Source organism: Chiroxiphia lanceolata, chromosome Z (genome assembly GCF_009829145.1).
Source record: "Chiroxiphia lanceolata isolate bChiLan1 chromosome Z, bChiLan1.pri, whole genome shotgun sequence".
NCBI lineage: Eukaryota > Metazoa > Chordata > Aves > Passeriformes > Pipridae > Chiroxiphia > Chiroxiphia lanceolata.
In genome coordinates this window covers 20774225-20791945 of record NC_045671.1, presented here as the reverse complement: position 1 = coordinate 20791945, position 17721 = coordinate 20774225, and the positions used below count along the sequence as shown (strand labels likewise).

Genomic DNA, 17721 nt, shown 5'->3' with positions numbered 1-17721 from the left:
CAAACCGCGGTCTTGAGGAGAGCAGACTTCGGTGTCTTTAGGGATCTGTTTGGTGAAGTACCATGGGATAAAGTCCTGGACAGAAGAAAGGCCCAAGAAAACTCACTAATATTCAAGGATGACCTCCTCCAAGCTCAGAAGCAATGCATTCCAACAACAAGAAAGTCAGGCAGAAATGCTAGGAAGCCTGCATGGATGAACAAGGAACCCCTTGACAGACACAAACAAAATGAAACCTACAGAGGGTGGAAGCAAGGACAGGTAGCTTGGGAAGAATTACAGAGGAATTGTCCGAGTAGCCGTGAATCAGGTTACAAAAGCAAAACCTCTGACAGAATTAAACCTGGCCAGGGATGTCAAGGGCAACAAGAAAAGCTTCTATAGGTATTTCAGTGATAAAAGGAAGACTAAGGAAAATGTGGGCCTTCAGAAAGAAATGGGAGATTTGGCCATCCAGGACATGGAGAAGGCAGACATACTCTATGACATTTTTGCCTCAGTCTTCACCAGCAAGTGCTCCAGCCACACTGCCTGAAGTGCAGAAGGCACAAGGAACTACTGGAGAGGGTCCAGTGAAGGACTACAAATATCATCATAGAATCACAGATTATCCTGAGTTGGAAGGAATCCCCAAAGATCATTGAGTCCTACTTCTGGCTCTGCACAGGTCAACCCACAGAATCATACCACGTACCTGAGAGCATTGTCCAAAAAGAGCTGGGGGTTTGGACAGAAAGTGGGCTAAACATGAGCAAGGCAGCAAGGAGTGTCAAGAATACCCTGGAGTACATCTACAGGCTAAGATTCCACTAATAACCTATTATTTGCCTTTAGCCATCAATCCAGGAATATGCATCTGGAACAGGCAATCCAGTTTTGGATCCCTAGTACCAAAAAGTAATAAATTAAGGTGATAAAAATAAGGTGAGGTTGATTCACCAATGCTAAAATACAAGATTTCCCACAGTAAAAACAAACACTGCATTTTTATACACTCATCAGGACAGGATATATGAAGAACCTCCCCTTACATAAAAGAACAAAGTGAGCCAGAAAGCCAGTATACTCTAACAAAGAGAGATAATTTGGCTTTGCTGAAGATGGTTTAACAACAGAAAAGCTGGTGTAGAACTTCTAACAAAGTGTGCTGCTGAGGACAGATGAAAGTGTATCAAGGAGCACTGCAAAGTCAAGCACAGCCTAAAACAGCCTCTGAATTCTTGGCACATAGAATATTACTCCAGAAAAAAATCCAAACAGACCAACAAAACCAACTCACCAAAAAAACAATTGACTGGACCAACTAGCTGTGATTACTCCAACTTTTCTGTCTCAAAAAGTTAATATGGCAATGAAAATATAGCAGTGTTAGCACAGACAGAGACTACTTTTAAGAACAAAAAAGGCCAAATTGTTTTCTTAAAACTGAAGTACCAAAAAATGAAGGATCAATTTTAAGTATGTGTAAACAAATCTAATTGTCTGAGCAATCCATTAAGTGGTGCTTTTAAGGAAAATTTCGTTGCTTGGAGTCTGGGGTCCCTAAGAAAGAGAAGTACAGGCTGGGTAAGACAGGAATAGCCCACAGCTGAAGCTGTAGAAAAGCCTTCTCTCACAGAGACATCCACCTGCCAAAGGCACAGCAATGTTCTTCACCTGCACATAGGACACTAAAGAAAAAGTTCAAAAAAGAGGAGAGCATGTATTATATTAAAAAATAAATCCTCTTTTGCCACCATATTAGTGACCAAACTAACAAGAAGAAACTCTACATGCCTTCCCCTATCCCACCATCAATAGGCAGTACGCACTTCCTGTATGCTGCAGATGGCCAAATCCTTTCAAACAAATCAGAATGAGAAAAACACATGTATGCTCTCATTCTTTCTCTCAGGAACTCTTACAAATTTTGCAATAGCTCAGATGGATTTCTACAACAGTTGGCAAAAATACATAAAATCTGTTTCTTTCTTTCTTTCTTTCTGCTCGACTAGCTGTAAATTTGGTTGCAATCAGCCCTACCCCTCAAAGAAAAGGTGAAAACATTACATTCTTCAGTTTTAGCTCCCTTCTCATTTGCAAGGGAAAAATGTTTTAGTATAATTCAGGGAGAAAGAGTCTCTATACCAAGCAGAGCCATTGATTTCAAGTTTCTTTTTATTTACAATCAATAGTAGAATCTAATAGGCTGGACACTGATAAGAGAACACAACTGGTTTGATAACATTCCCATGTCACATACCCTGTCTTTGTAGACAACAGGAATTAGGTATACTTAGGCTACTCAGCACAAATAAAATAAAAAAAAGAATACAGATATATCCGCTGTATCTTAAAACATCCTTTTCAAGTAGCTTTTTCTTCAGTATACTACTGCGTGATACTTCCACGTATTATATAACAGCAATTACCCAAATCAAAGAAATATTTACTTACTTCAGGAAGGTTTGTATGACCAAATATGTCACTATGAATAGAAATAATGCATTCAATGGGTTCTTTGTCTTTTGCTATCAATGCAGAACAACATAAAATAAAATGTTAAAAAAAAGTAGTATTTCATAGGCGTCATCAAGGCTACCTTCAGAAATAACATCAAAACAAGAAAAGGAAAGTATTTTCTTTAGGGATATACTTCTAGTGGGTTAAAAAAAATCCAACAAATGAAACCAACCTCTAAATTTATTACAATGCTAAACACTACAGGAAGCTAACAGCTCAAGATACAAAACAGAACTTTTAAAAAATTTCTTCTCAGACTTATTATTCTCTGTTTCTCGCAAACCTACAGGAGACAAAAATTCCACTTTTGTTTTTTGTATTATATATCTAATCTGCTAAATCTAGAGGGTTATCCTTCATATCTGTCCATATGTAATTTAAAGCAAATTCAAAAGAGCCATACAGAGCAACTTAATTTACAAGCTGTTTCAGTGAGAACAAAAGAAAAATAAACTTACTTTTTTACCATACAAAAAATATTTTACTCAAATGCACCTGCATTACACATCATTAAAATGTTTAAAGTAAATATTACATTTTTATAATCCTATCAATTCTCACAAAACTAATCAGAATAAATACAGAAGCACTAAGAGACCTGCTCTATGAATGAAAGATTCCTCTTAGCCTGTTACCTAATACAATAACACCTGAGTCATTACAATCAAATTACATTTCTTAAACAAGCCATTTATTACCAACCAAAGATATGCAAATTTATTTTTAGTAAAGTTACTCTCTAAAATTAGTTTTGGCTTCTAAGGTTTATTTTATCTAAGCATAAATCTTTATTTGAAGTTAGTAATATGGAACATCAGCTAGGAGCCAGATCCCACCTTCATGGATATCAGTGGGAGCTCTTTAGGGTTATCCATGAGAAGGACATACATTGTTTACTTTGAAGGCATTGTAAAAGCACTTAACAAGTTCACTTTACAACATACTTCTTGAGTCACATCTCTGTGTCACAGGGACTGTAAAGCAAAGTAGCAAGTCCCTCTCCCACAGCTACACCAGGAGTTCCACCACAGTCAGTGCTCAGGTCTTGCTTCATCAACCCTTTTTCTCTGCCAACTCAAGGCAGCCAAAGCTTTGCAGCAGCATCTCCAGTAAGTATATCTACAGCTACTGAAATTATTTCTTGGCTCCAGTTTGGCCATAACGGTGCTCTAGGTGGCTGTAGCTTGGCCACCACAGAGAGGAAACAGACAAGAAGTGATTTGAGAAAGTAGCTTCACCCTGGGACAAGCACTGCTCAGTGACCTGCTGCCTGCATGGGTGGTAAGAGAAGCAGGTCCCATGAGCAGCCTGGTAGTCATGGTACAAAGGCAGGCTCCAGGTCAACACCACAGCAGCTGGGACTGGAACAGGCACACTGGTAACACAGCTCCCACACAGACTGATAGCACTAGGCTGGTCTGACACAGGCTTCTGGGCCCACCTAAGAGTGGGAGCAGGACCCAGGGGAGGCTGAGGCTCATTAACACCCAGAGGCCCAGATATGGGGTTGCTAATTAAATGCTCTAACCAGTGACATGCTCCTCAGCAATGAGTTAGAAACACTTGGCAAGCTCAGGCTATTCTTCGTAAATGTCAGATGGCTTAATAAATAACAATTTCTGATGAGTATTATTAGCATTCAAACTACTGCTCCCAGATTACCAAATGCTGGCCTGTAAAACACTAAGTTTACAAACAAAGCCATCTGCTGGCAGAAGTGGAAGAGAATGTCTCCAAGGGAGACAGCTCAGTTATCTTTTCCTGAAGGTCTAGAGGTGTCAACTGTGGAGTTTTGTTAAGGCATAAGCGATTAAGGCACTGTTTTCTTTAATCAGTAGACATCTTGAGCCTGTTGCAGAAAGCTGCAGAGCTATCCCATCATGGTGTTCTGGAGAAAAAAAAGACTTCTATCCTACCCACTCACACACGTTTCTTTAAATCAACAGCTGCAGGGTTTGTTTGGTTTTCAATCCCACACCTCTTTCTCAGGCCAAAGTTACAGTCAGAGTATGATTGTGGTGACAAAAGCTGTGACTATTACAAGTCAATGAAACAATCATTACAATCTCCAAATTGCCTGATAACATTCCTGCACTTTTCAGTAATCCTGCACCAGGATTGAATTAGGAACCTGTTAGTTTTGTGGTTTCAACCTAAAAAAAAATGCCTTAAGCACAATCCTCCTCTCCCTTCTAAAGAAAAGAAGACCTGATTTATCACTCAAACTCCGTGTACATTTAAGACAAGATATCTAACAAAACAACCAAACACAGAACTAGGAACTGACCTACCGAAACACTAACAAGCTGTTAAGAGTCCTCAAAATACAAATTCAGACTTCTCTGTGGTGTCAGGAAAACAGAATTGTTCACTTTATGTGTATTTTCTATGTTGAACTAATCTCCACGCCTTTCTCAAAGCTTTCATCTCTACAAATGCAATAAAAAAAAAGACACATAAATAATAGTTTATCAAATTAAAGCATCCAGAGGTATCACCTGTGACCTTCTACCAGTGAAAAGCTGCTTTTTAATCATTAAACACTTCAGTGGTTCATGTAATGATTTTGCTAAGTGACCAAATCTTGAGCTTAGGCCATTCAATTTGGCCTCAAAGCGAAGTTACTTCTACTGAAAATGGTCTATCTGAACATTATCCAATGAATAGGCTTATTATGCACTCAAGACCTTAATTCAAAGCTAGAACTACTCATGGCCAGTCTTCGCGAACGAAGATTTGGGAAAGGTCTTTACCCTTCGAGCCTGCGCAGTGGATTTTTTAGGTGAGACACAGTGTGCGCTGAGCTGAGCCCACCCTTTAATCCTAAAGTTCATCTGCCGGGGCCGAGCGAGCTTGGACAGTGGCAGTGAGGTCCTCAGGACGTAGGTTTGTTTAGAGTGACCTTCTCTTAGATGGATGGCCTTACAGGGCTGATGAGCTCCATCTGCCCGGGGGACTTCTCTGACCGGGAATCAAACCCGGGCCGCGGTGGTGAGAGTGCCGCATCCTAACCACTAGACCACCAGGGGTCCTCTAGAACTACTACTTACAGAACATTAAATTGTATTCTGTTCCTCTCCAGGTCATGTCTCAGAATCCATTTTCAGTCTTAAAAAACAAAATCCAAAATCCAAAACCATTGTAAGTAAAATTCAATAAAGATGAGACACTGAGCAACTTTCCATGTGCCTTTGTTGAGCATGTCAGTGAAATCATGTTATAGAAATGAAAATCCTTACTCAAGTCTCATCTGTTCAGTTTTCCAGCTCTGAAGAACATCTTGCTGTTTCTACAGAGCTCTTAAAGCCCTGAGGCATCTCCATCCAGGACACTTTTCCGACACAAGCTCACAAACCCACAAAGAGGCACTCCTCTGATGCTAACCCAAGGAAGAGGAAATGAGCTACCCACTGCTTGGTAAGAGCTAAAAAGCAGACTCAGTTTGCAGATGGAAGAATCAGCTAGCCCCAGGAATGGTGGGAATTGAACAGCAACTAAGAAATATGTTAATTTTGGTTTTGTATACTACAAAGATTCTTTCCTTTGCCTTTCTAATTTTTTTCATTTTAAGCTTTTTCTGGAGCAAATTTACTTAAAAGCTGCTAGAGAAACAATCTTTTAAGAAAATGTCCTGGTAATACAAGGAGTATAAAGTCTGGATTTAGCTTTTCCTGAAACTTATAATGTCCTCTTTGAAGACTGTCACAGCACATATTTTGTAAGAAGTTCTAAATATTCTTTAAACTCATTCATTGTTTAGATTATTATTCAAAATCCATTTGGAGTAAAACTGAGATATAGATTCTCAACAAGAATGAGTTCCTAGTGATTACATTTTACTTTATTTTCCCTGGACCTATTCTTTTTACTACCTAAAAGAAGATTATGAAAGATTGTCTCCACATACAGATACACACACAAAGAGAAGAATCACTTTTAAAAGGGTCTCCTGATTCAGAAGGCAAAAAGAGCAGTCAGTTTCTGCTTTTCCTCTCCCTTTCAAGATTATATTAATTCTTTAAAACGACATATTGATTGTTACCTTTACCATTTCCTGTATAAAGGTACTTGCAAGGCTGGAGTGTCATAGGTCAACTTCAGGCTCAAAAAAATGGGTTTACAGAATAATCCATGAAGGATCCAGTTCAAATAGGAAGTGCAAGGTGGAGAAGAGTACTCAATTTTTGTTATTCCTCTTCCCCAGTTGAGGGTAAAAATGACCGTTTCCTTCAGTTGTCTCTTCCAACCTGTGTAATTCTAACTCCAAGTAACTGAATGTAATTTTTAGTCAGAAATATTTCCCCTGAATATGCATTCTTAAGCTTCCTGCTTCTACCACTCACTAACCTTCACATTCCCAAAAGTAGGTTGTACAAGACTGTTCATATCAGTTTTGAGATTATTTTCTGAAACTCATTAGAGCGTGTTTGCCTCACCCAAACTTTTAAGTCTGCTGCAAAACCTTTTTGATGTCTTCTCCTTTAACTTTTCTCAACAACTGTAGGAGTGAAGGAAGATTCTTTGCTTTCCTTATGTCTCCAGTTGCAAAACTGAGATGGTGATAGGGATGAGTTCACTTAACTTGGGCTTGTTCTATAACTTTAAAAAACCCTTGTGCTTTCCTACCAAATACTTTCTCATTAAACAATAACTTTCTAAATTAAAACAATTCATTAGAAAAGAAAAAAAACCCAGACACCATACTTACAGTGTAGGTGGTATTCTTCACCAGAGTCAGTTTTAAAGTTTACTGGTAGATTGAATTCCAAAAGAATGGTTGTTTAATATGTTTATATTGTTTTGAGAAGAGGAAAACCTTCAGAAGTATCTCACAATTTACCTTGAGCCTGTTGGGCAATACCTCTAACATGACATGGAGGTGATGAATGGCAGTATAATCTTGGATTACATCAGTTATCATCAACCCAAAGGACAGTCTTACCAGTTACTGAAGACTGCAGTGAGGTTTTACTTTGAACACAACAAAGAATTCTTATAATCCATAAGTGACGGGAAGAGCAGGACATCCAAACTGGATTAAGAACATGAAAGGAATATGGTACTGATCGAGAGAAGAGAGCTAAGAAACAATATAAGGTCTTGTCTTCTTTAGCCTAACAAAATGTTGACAAAAAATGAAGTGTAATTATTTCCTACCATTACTATAGGCAGCTAATTAGCAAGAAGAGATATTTAAATTGAAAGTCAACATTGCAGCAAGAACAAAATAACAGTGAACTGACTGTCAACACACTTAAGATGCAGCTAAACCATATGAAATAGCAAGAGTCTGCAATAGCCTTTCAAGAACAAAAGCAGAGGTAAAAAAAGCTTTCTAGTTTTAAGTTAAAGGCTCATGATGTGATGAAACAAGTTGCACGCAACCTGACTGCCTGCAATAACAAGGGAACAAACTCCCTTACAAAGGCCTTCTCATCCAAAGATCTGTACATTAAAGTATATCAGCATACCTTCCAATCACCCCTTAGAAAGTACATATTGAACAGCTTAAAGCCATCCCAAACCCCACTGTTTAAATCAAAACACGCATTCTAAGCCCATTTAAAATACTCTCAAAGTATTAAACATAAAAAATGCAGTTTCTTCTTAACTAGCACCATGCAGAACTACTGTATCCCATGCTTTTGATTATTAAGGGCAGAAGATAATTGCACTTATTAAGTCTTGGTAGAGCACACCATGTCCATATCAATTACATTCACAAAGTCATGTTTTAAAGAACATGAAATACTTAGCCACTTATGTCATTCTAGACAAAGGCTAAAAAACAAGACATGGGGGTATAAAGATGTTTATTTTGAATGTTATTATCTCTTTTTTTCTTTGGCAAAGCATATAAACAAAGTAATATCCATGAAAGAAAGTTATTTTGAAAGAAAACATGAAAAACTAAGGTCAAGCAGACCTCCCCAAAAACAAAGAAAAGGAAAAATTTGGTCACTTCACAGAGCACAAGCAAAACAGCCCCAGGAAATCCATATGAAAGATTTTTTTTAAAGAATACATAAACTCTGATATGACCTTCACAGATCTCTCCAGAAGTCAAGCTAAGAGACAACATGTCTCTGGAACATATAAAGATTTCTGAAAGTTCCTTCTGTTCTCTCCATCTCTCACAACACTGTATTTGCTATTTTAGTAGGAATTAACATTTTAATTGGCTTTGGGCATTTGCTTACTACCAAAATAAACATAACAATGAACGTGCAAAGTGAGAAGTTAAGGAACAGCCAGTGAGGCAGTTAGATGGAGAACCTGGGAGGCAGGAAAATGCATCACTACTAATGTCCTCATACCCTACTTCAAGCTTGTGGGGCAACTCTGTTATTTTCAAGCCAAAATCCACAGGCGACCAAGTTTACAGCCTTCAATATAATACGATAGGGTAATTTTAAAACTTCTAAAGGGGTTTAAAAAATTCCAAGGAAATACTATAAACCCTGAAACAAGACATAATCTTGTCTGCTTAAACAAGTTCATCAAATTTAAGAAGCCGTAAATTTATTATATTCTCTTTTCATCCCCCCTCCTTTTTTATTTTGTAGGTTCAGGAAGGCAAATTATTTCCAGGCTACATGGGATCAAATAACTGAAAATAATCACATATATATAAGCTACATATTTTAACAACAGTTTCAATTCTGCAGCAGCAGGAAATGCAGATTCCTACTAGTAGGCACTATTTTTCAAGACCTATACATACTTCAGTAAGGGCAATCACACTCAGAACAAGTATCAAGAACCCTTTTTCCATAAGTTTCCTTACCAATGAAAAAAAAAGATTTCCAAGAACAAGAATCCAACAATTCCTTAAGTCTCAATGACTGTCTAATGCACTCATTCAGAATAATTATTATGTAAAGTTGAAGCTCTAAGTTCCAGAGTCTCTAAATACTAACCCATTCTCCCCCAAAACCAGCTTTTCAAAACTGTATGGACTATCCTTTTAAGCGATTTTTCCAGGGAAGGCTGAGGTTTAGAACACAGCATGAGTAGGTTTTCTGACATAATTACTTTCTTATGGTTTTCCAGCAATTGAACATGAACTTTAAACCTCTTGCAGGCAAAGCTGGCTGGTTTAAATAATTGTTTTTAAAGCACACTGATGATATGCAGCTACTTTACTCCTCAATATCCTTTACAGTATCAAAAATGCTCTCAAATAAAACAAAATTATACATACATATACAATCACTTGTATTCATATACATAATATAATTCAGTTCCATTCAGGTGGTCCCCCGTGGTTTTGGCTCTCTAGAAGGAGTTAAATATCTGAACCAGACCCTTATCCTTTCCATATATTAGTACTGTTTTCAAAGGACTGTTCAGATAATGAAGACTAAGAAAAGTGCAAATTCTCCACTCCATGCTCAGCTAACAAAGCATCCAATCAGTTCTCACTGAGTTAATTTTGTGTCCACATGTACATGATTAACAGTACATTGTTTGAAATTTAATTCCACATCTGTTCTTCTGTGGGACTTGGAAAACAGCTGAAGTTTCCTGACAATTGTTTGCAGAGTAGATAATCGCAAGCATGTGTAATAGTATCCCAAAGTGCTAGGGGAAAACACCATGAGTCTAAGAAGCTTATTTGCTGAATGGTTTTGTTTCTTTTCTAAGTAAGATAAAAAAATAAGATGCTCTCAGATGGAAATGATTAATAAATGCTTAAGACGTCATAGACTATAACTCTAAAGGCAAAGCAATACCCAGATTTTCTTCCTAAAGGTCATAATTTCATGTCCCAGTAGTTTGCTCAGAGAACAAAAATCCATTTTATGGCCTGTCAGGTAACTTTTAAAAGTTATGCAGAAGTCATAACATCCCACAGAACTACAACACAGAAAATATATGGTTTTGTCATGAAGCTCCACAGTTGTGACAGAATGTTCCAGGTTGTAACAGTATGACAGCATCTTTTGAACGGATTGCAGATTTAAGTGTTAAGGATGCATTTTCTTCTGATCTCTATAAAATGCTGATAAGCACAGAAAGGAAGACTAGATAGTAATTCTTCACTGTATTTGCTAATGCAAGTGCAGGCAGCAACAAAGCATATTAGGATATGTTAAGCTCTAAAAAACACTTTTGCCATGCAAGATGCAGTTACATTGAGGCAACCTGCCACAGTTTGCTGTGGATGCTAAATTGCACATTTGCTCAAGAAATAATGGGACAAATTAATGAAGAAACAATCCACAAACAGCCTTAAATGAAACAATGCCTCCTTTGACCCTTTAGATGCAGAGCAGTGGAAACTATGAAAACATCAGTGCAAATTTGCTCTGTATTTTAGGCCATTGGCTATTACCAGGTAGTTCTGGTGAACTGTTTTATTTATGGCCTTATAACATTGGCTTGGACCTTCGTTTGACCTCCACATATAATAAGTGCAAGAATTACATTATCTACAGTGACTGAGAAAAATTCACAAGGAGGGCTCAGGGTAGATAAAATACACTGTTTTTACAAACTTTATTTCAATTAATTCTGGGATTAAAGTAACTATTAGTCATACATGAGGATGCCTCAAAGAAAACCCAAAATTTCAGTTCAGTCACCCCAAACTGATGCCTCAGTCAAAGAAACCAAATACTGCTGCCAAGCGCTACAACGGCACTGCAAACTTTCCAACACTTGGGTGTTTTTCTTAAAATGGCAGACACATGTGATATCTCACACTGAAAGAGGTGTTTTCAAACACCACACACCAAACCAAAACACTTTATATGTAAATAAATATTTACACTATTTCCAGTTCTGTTACACACACACATATGCACACATAACACAATCCCTTGATATGGGCAACAGTGGAAACCAGGTCAAACCTAGGTAGTATCATGTGGCCAGCGCTGAAACACTGTGTCACCCTGGATGAAACAGATGAAGAACGTGAATGAGAACCAGAGAAACTTCCTAGAATGAAAATGGAGAAAAGGTGCAGAAGAAATAAATTTCAAATAACAGAATGCTTATAGTTTATGTAAAAAGAAACTATTCAGATAAGGAAAAAAAAAGTCTGACCTCTACAGAAATGGACAGTGATGGGTTCTAAAAGTATTCTACTCAGCAAAATTGTTGACATTACTTAATAAAGGCTTCCATTTAAAATGCATAGTATAACCAATTCCATAAATAAGAAGGCACAGAGAGGATACACTGCATATGATAATAATGGATTTCCAACTCCATTATGTAACTTAAAGAATATCAAAAAGGGAAGATTTATAATGCAGAGTATGTGATCAGACAGCACTGTGCTTTGAAAGAAATGGTCTTAACAAATCTGAATTAAAGTCACTGAAATATTAAAAGGATAAGCAATATGGGTCAGCTAAAAATTAAAATACAACAAATATCCTTATTTATACAAAGCAAGTAGGAAGGTTATGCAGACATAATTACCATACCCATCCACAAACTGGAAATAATAATGACTTTGAATTTTATTCTATTATTTTATATGTTTTTATGTAAAGAATACCTGAGGGAAGGGAAGATAAGACAAATCACTAATTGTAGAGAAAATCAGGTGAACAAACAAAATTCCCTCCTGCACATACAACCCTGCTGATGCCCAGACATCACCGAAACTAAGCTATCCATGCTGCTGAGCTGTGCACCAGTCCCACATGAGTCCACTTACTTCAAATGTTAGGAAAGTCCTAAGGAAGGGTCTTGACTTTTCTTCCATGTGCTGTGGGTATTGAAAGAAAGGTACTTCCATTTTTTTTTTAGCTTTAGTACCCTCTGCCAATACCATTTCCTACAACACCACAGCATACATATACACATATATATATATTTTTTAAAAAGTGCCATATACTTATATTTATACACAAAAGACTACAAACATATCTACTTTAAACACTCCTATAGAGCTTTTCTCTGTTGTACTAAAAAGCTAAATGACATTCAATACACACAGGAGTCCCATGGGTCTTTTCCACTTTGTCCTTCTGTAATTGTACTAAAAGCTTGTCTGGAGTCTCTCCCTCAAGGCATCTGGAGTTGACGCTTCTCTTATTTATCTAGCTAAAGAAAGGTCCCCTGCTTCTTCCCTGCCAATACCATGAAGAATTTAATGTATCAGCAGGGACTCGAAGCTTGAAACTTGATCCAGTATTTTCATAAAACAATTCACAGGCTTGCACTGACTGTTTTGATTTAAGAGCAAAGGGTTTCTATACAGCAATTTGGGGCTAGATTAATCCACTCATGTTTCCGTCAGTGGGGGAGGGAAGAACAGCATCACAACATGGCAGCCACCAAATTGAGACAGAAAAGAAATTCCTATTAGAGTGCCTTCATACCTTCTTAAGAAAATCACAGCAGGTATTTAATGTATCCTATGAAATAAGGAAGAATGAACACAAAGCAATAGAGAGCAAATCAGAGAAATAAAATGGGAACCAAGAAAAAAGAGTTTCTTTTTACTTTACAGGAGGGAGAACAGTGGTTTGTAACTTAATTTTACCATATATCAATACCGTGGATAACAAGGAAGAAAAACCAAAGGAGAATTTGGATCAAAGGAGCATTGATGTGCAAAGCTGAACTGATTCCCCCTCTCATAACTAAACAACATGACAGGTACTCAACACAGAAGGAGAGTATACTATCACATATACTGAGGAATTTGTCAAATGCTCAACAACACCTCCACTTTTATTATACCAACAAGCAAACAAAGCAACAGCAAGACTAGTTATTCTAAATTTTACTTTTTGAGAATGGACTATTTTGTGCTTGCTGGTACTCAGTCTTTGAAAAATTGCTTGCTTGTGCAAAATGGCATCTTCAGTTACTTTGAAACTCAAAACATTCATCTGCCAAGCGTCCAAGTGTGCAAAACAAGGAATTTACTTATACTAAAAAGCCTTATCCAAACCTTTCTGAAACAGATCAGAAGTTTACTTGGGGTTTTCTTCCAGTTATTTAAAGAAAAAGATAGCTTTCAAAGATGAAAAGAAGCAATAGAAGAGTAAAAACCAAGAAGATTAGACAAAGGCATTTCTTTAATGTTTTTCCTTTTTTTTTTTTTGGTCACTAGAAATCAGATAGAACTGCTCTACATCTATACAGTCTTAAATAATATTAAGTTAAAAAAAATCTTAGACATGCTTTTAATTGCCGGGGCACCCACTGCTAAGATCCTAAAATCCATTTTCATCTTCCAAATTATTAATCAAGGTCAAAAACATATCTCAGAGAGTTGGGACTTACAAATTTCAGTCTTTGATTCATCAAAAATATTGACATAAGCAAGAAGCAGGTTGTTATAGAGAGTAACCCAGAAGCATATCAGAAAATAAATTCATTGTATGACAAACCCCTTAGTTTACATATAATGATGCATTCACAAAAATCACAGAATAGCAGAATTGTTAGGATTGAAAGGGACCTCTAGAAGATCATCTAGTCCAACCCTCCTGCCAAGGCAGCGTTACCTGGAGCAGGTGATACAGGAACTCATCCAGGTCAGTTCTGAATGTCTCCAGAGAGGGAGACTCCACATGTCCCTGGGCAGCCTGTTCCAGTGCTCTGCCACCCTCAGTGTGAAGGACATGTTGAGGTAGAACTTGTGTTTTAGTTTATGGCCATTGCTCCTTGTCCTGTCACTGGGCACCACTGAAAAGGGTCTGGCACCATCCTCTTGGCACCCGCCCTTGAGATATTTATATACACTGATGAGATCCCCTCTCAGTCTTCTCTTCTCTTGACTAAACAGGCCCAGCTCCTGTAGTCTCTCCTCATAAGAGAGATGTTCCAGATCCCTTGTCATCTTTGTGGCCTCTGCTGGAAGATGGATACTGAGGATGAACATCAGAAACATGAGCTGTATGTAAGAGGAAGATACTTTCCACTATCACTAAAATATGTCTTTACAAGTCACAGGTAGGACAGTCTACTTCACAATCACCGAGTGGCCAGAAAGGAAACCAATAAGTTAAAATAAACACTAAAGTTTCCGCAACTTTTTTGCATTGTGTGGAACAGCATTCATTCAGCTATGGCCATTCAGGATTGTGCACCCAGGTACAGTGTTCCAGCTTCCAAAACTATAAGTCATCTAGAGAAAATGCTGCTTTAAAAAATTCAGTCAATTAACAGTACCTGTCCTTTTTTTGTCTTCTGAGTACTGTATATTTGCAGTCTTTCAGAACTTACACGGGCCTTATAAAAAAGAAGGAGAGTGACTTTTTACATAGGCACATAGTGATAGGACAAGGGGTACAGTTTTAAACTAAAAGAGGAGAGGTTCAGATTAGATGTAAGGAAGAAATTCTTTACTGGGATGGTGGTGAGGCATTAGGACATGTTGCCCAGAGAAGTCATGGATGCCCCATTCTAGGTTGGATGGGACTTTGAGCAACCTAGTCTAGTGAAAGGTGACCCTGGCCAAAGCAGGGTGGTTGGAAATAGATGATCTTTAAAGGATCTTTCCAACCCAGACCATCCTATGATCCTATGATATTCCTGTTAAAAACACTTCACATGCTGAAGTGATTTTAGAGAGAGAATACTCATAAATACATTGATGAAAGATTATACTTAACTCAAAGTCCAACTGAACTAAAAAAGAGAGCCACAGAAACTAATATTAAATACTGTTAATTTCTAGGGGTAATATTCCTCTCAGATATTAACATGAACTAATATCTCTTATATCAGTTTACATGGAGTACATGTGTAGTTATCTGTAAAGCATGTTCTTCTGAAAGACTATATGTCTATAAAAGATGGATTCTTTGGTGGTGGTGGTGGTTTTGGTTTTTTTAATTCCTACAGCCTAAACAGTTTGCTTTAATGAAAGACAAGCAGGTTTGGATGAGATGGCAGCATATAATGTCATTAAGCTTGGCTCTCAAATCTTTGTGCCTAATACGATGGCTTCCCACAGAATCGATCAAAAGCACCTTGCTCCTGAAACAGTATTTTTTAATGACTAGAATCAAAGATTAATTAAATCCTACTTCATTTTCTCTAATCATCAACATTATTTTCTTCCTAAATAATAGATAATGATTCTGTGATCACACTACAATCAAGCTCCAAAAATACTAATATGCAGTTTTAAAAGCCTAATCAGGGAAACCTATTAGTCTGGTCTGCCTTTTTTGGTCAAAGACTTTATTCCAGCATAACAATCTGGCTGAAAGGCAAAGTCCTGCTTATTGAGAACTTTTTTAGAGTTTTGTTTAATGTCTGCTCACATTCAAAGAACTAAATTGCCTAGATAAAAAACTGCTGAAGAGTGAAAACAACGAACAGCCCCACTGGTGCTGTTTGAAGATGAATCTGGAAGCTGTTCTGCAACTTCAGACCTGAACAGTGATCCAACACTATATGGACAAGCCAAAGAGCTTCTTGATAGGAATGAAGTGGTTGGATATGAAGGCAAAAATGCCTTTTAGACAGGTGAAATCCGAGCTGCAGTACTAAAGAGCCTGTGATCAAACAATTCCTCACCTCCACAATAACAGTCTGGCTGCAGACAAAAATTCAATTTTTTTTCCTTTCAGCTTCGTGGAAAACCTCCATCCCTGATAGGGATGCAGCTCCCATTTTTCTGTCTATATGAAAGACAACCTTTTTCAAAATGTCTTTTAAACATTAACTTTGGACTAATATTTTTCAATTTGTGGTACAGATTAGCTGAAGTGGAAATGACCTAAGTTAGTATTTAGAAAATTATTTTTTAAAAGAATAGAATGGGAAGGAAAAATATAGTGAAGGTGGGAGAATATGCTTTAATTATTCATAAAGGTAAAGAGAAGCAACAATGTTTCTCTTTAATTCCCCATTTTGTGAATGTCTGTATAAAACAAATGGAATGCTTTGTACTAGATTATAAAACAGAAGTCCATGTTATAAAACTCCACACAAGATGACAATTACGCTTAACACTTTCAGCCAAAAAAGAAAACAACTTTGAGATTTGCACAGGGAAGTTGGGCAGGCAACTATGAGGCCAAAATAAATTTTTAATATTCCTACAAAACAAACAAAAAAGCTTTCAGGGCATCTTGCAGCTTCTTTATGCGGCACGCAAGTATGACTTTTATGCCACCATTAACGTAAGTTATAAAGACTATGAACTGATATTTAATGCTATTCCCTAAGTGTAAGAAAACATGAAATTCCTACTAGTGTTTTTCATATGGAAGGTCTCTGAGCCTATGTGCAGTAGAGAGATGAAAGACTCTCCTTAAGAGGAAAACCAAAAAAAAAACCCTTTAGTACCTTATAGTTTGTATTGTTTATTGTAAATATAGGTTGTATAAATTACTACTACTTAAAAGCAAAACATTAATTCCTAAGGAAAAGTATGAAGTACACACTTCCTTCCTTGAAGTGTTTTGGATAAGTAATATGCTTATATTGCCCCAAACAGCTTTTAAATTCTGTATTTCTACACACTTTTACAAAACAAATAAATCCCTGTATTTAGTAAAAATAGTATCTGTAAATTAAGAATATTTTCCTGGTTCGATACAAGGTCAGTGGGATTTCCATTTGTTTCCTGCTTGAATTTTAAGGAAGGGTTTTTCTGATAAATGCACCTTTGTTATTTCTTAGTATTACCCCAAAAAAAGTTAAGGATTTATGTTTGCCAGACCCTCATCTATGAGAGTAAACAGAAGCTCTATTCACACACCTAACCGTGAAAATGCATCTAACTGAGATGTTCTGATGTGCATATAGTTAATTTTATGTGTTATGCTGTTGGACCTCACACCAAATATTTTCATTTTCTTTCTTCCTAAATTCACAGACACATAAACTAGACTGCAGCCACCAAAATCAATCACAACTAACTACCATAGTGATTTCAAAACTACACTTTGCCCTGGAAAACTAGGCTAGCAAAGTAAAACTGGTTTAAAACCAGAATACTTGCATCTAATGCATACCCTTTCAGGGACACACATACCAGGTTAAATTAGTGATACTAGGTCAGCTTGCAGCAATTTCCTGTCTCACAACCCCTTCCCCAACACAAATACAAAAAGCAAAGTTTAAATCAAGATGAGATCCACAGAGAGGTCTGCCACTGTTCAGTGTTTAAGGACATAAGAACAGCCTCTGTTCCAGAGATGAGTTCTCCACATTCCCCTTAAGATCAAATAATGAAGCCAGGGCCAACCTTCCTTTTCCCATCGCACAAAGAGGGCTGAACTCCCA

General features: G+C 37.2%; 1 protein-coding gene across 3 annotated transcripts in view; it reads right to left on the bottom strand.

Annotated features, from left to right (window-relative positions):
* The window catches only part of LHFPL2 (LHFPL tetraspan subfamily member 2), a 119694-nt gene that overhangs the window by 60323 nt on the left and 41650 nt on the right, over positions 1–17721 (bottom strand). Inside the window, exon 1 of one of the 3 annotated variants that reach the window (XM_032675175.1) lies at positions 16684–16743. The exons of the other annotated variants lie outside the window; for them this stretch is intronic. The gene's annotated coding sequence lies outside the window, so the exon portion shown is untranslated. Of the gene's footprint in view, positions 1–16683; positions 16744–17721 lie in introns of those variants that run through there. 3 annotated transcript variants of the gene reach the window in all.